The sequence below is a fragment of the Seriola lalandi genome, unplaced genomic scaffold (assembly GCF_002814215.2).
Source record: "Seriola lalandi dorsalis isolate HSWRI2012SDOR001 ecotype SW California unplaced genomic scaffold, Sedor1 jcf7180002054314, whole genome shotgun sequence".
NCBI classification, from domain to species: Eukaryota; Metazoa; Chordata; class Actinopteri; order Carangiformes; family Carangidae; genus Seriola; species Seriola lalandi.
This window is the reverse complement of record NW_019524867.1, coordinates 512,750-514,531: the sequence shown is the minus strand read 5'-3', so window position 1 is coordinate 514,531 and position 1,782 is coordinate 512,750. Positions and strand designations below refer to the sequence as shown.

General features: G+C 46.1%; 1 long non-coding RNA gene across 1 annotated transcript in view; it reads left to right on the top strand.

Moving 5' to 3' along the window:
• The first annotated feature begins 289 nt into the window (after positions 1–289).
• The window catches only part of LOC111655331 (uncharacterized), a 6,775-nt gene continuing 5,282 nt past the window's right edge, over positions 290–1,782 (top strand). The window contains exon 1 of the long non-coding RNA XR_002760799.2: positions 290–381. This is a non-coding gene — a long non-coding RNA (uncharacterized LOC111655331). The remainder of the gene's footprint in view (positions 382–1,782) is intronic.

Here is a 1,782-nt window from a genome sequence, read left to right as displayed (position 1 = left end):
AATGATAACCAAAGGCGACTTTTCATGTTTTATTCCCCTGTTTTCTCTCTTTTGTCCTCTCTTGTTACAGGTTTACGATTAACAACACTGAATAATCAGGTTTTCCTGAAAAGAGGGAAGATCCATCATTAAACGCGAACGAAGAGAGAGAGAGGGGGAAACGCGGTCAGTCCGGAATTGCCACCTCCTCCTCCTTCCTCTCCCCCTCACCCTTTTTACCCCACAGCCTCTAATGCCATCTGTACTGCCAACGGGGGACACTTTGCCCGTGCCAGGAGGCGGACAAAGACCCTGCCGGATCCCTGGAGTATGGGCGCGCTCAGAGGAGCCATCTTGGGAGATGTTGCCGCAACACCTAAAATGGCAGGGCTGGCATACGAGGTGAGCTGCATCATGGTTTTCTGTTGGGCACCAGTTGTAATGGCGTTGGTGGGCAGGAGGTGGGGGAGTTTGTGTATGTGTATCTGACTGTGTGTGCGCTTGGGAGGGGGGGAAGGGAACAAGGAAGAAGGATGAGGGAAAGAAGAAGAGTTTCCCATTTCCTCCCCAGTCACACATGGCCTCTCCCTTTTCTCTATCTTCTGCTCCTGCTAATTAGCAGTTAAGGGGTGATGTGAGGGGGGTTGGTGGGTGAGGAAGGGTAGTTGATGGTTGGTGGGAGGATTGAGGGGGGGGGCGCAAACAAAATTAATGAGCTGGCACTGGTTGAGGGAAACCTGCCATCCTCTCTTGTCATGGTGCTTCTTTATTCCCTGATGAACACCAGGCAGTGGTGTATGTTGCGTTTCCACCTGACAAACCTTGTAGATTAATTCATGCAAAACTGCTTTTGTTGTGAAATTCACATTATGATATTTAGTACAGTATCTTAAGGATGTTAATCTGTCGCTCCCCTCAGGTGAATTTTGTTAGGCGCTGAATGGGGGTAACTGGGATAATTCCCCATTTGGGGATTAACATTATTGTTTTTAAAAGTAGAACCAATACGATCTCAGATTTAAATTACTGTGTGTACAAAAGATATTTTGGCATACAAAGCGGTTCCTTATGTGTAACACTATCGGCACTGAATATTAGCCCTTTTTGCGTTTAGGAAACATTTACATAATGATGTTCAACAGAACATTTGAAGTCACAGTCATTTTTTCACCAGCGTTTGATGTTTCATTGTCCATGTTGGAATACACTCCACAGTCACATGTTTGTATACGTACACGTCTTTGCATTTGTGTGTGTCTGTGGCTCAGAGTTGGCACAGTAAATCAATTTACAATTGTTAAAGCTACATAACTGCACACAGATTGATTTCATGTTGGATCTCATCTTTTTTAAGACATTTGGTCTTAGCAATTTAATATTGATTACAACCCTCTGCGATGTAACTGTACCAGCTGCATGAGTGATTAGAAAATGTCAGACTTCACTAAAGTAAAAATGTCATATTCAGCCAAACTCTGACGCGGGCAGACAGAGATCGCCAAATATCAAGGCTCCAAATCTTCACCAGCTCCATCCCTGTAACCTCACACACACACACACACACACACACACACACACACACACACACACAGATCCTCAGTATGCGTCTTATCATGGCGTAGAGCTGCCCTGTACCCCTGGTGTCTCTGGCAGCAACCTGAAGCAGAAAAGAGAGATGCGTGAGCATGTGTGTCCAGGGCCAACATGTGCAGCTGCAGCGCTTGTGTGTTAATGAACAGCGCCGTGCATTTTCACATTATCATTCAGCACCTCTCTCTCACTCTACCCCCCCCACTCCCACCC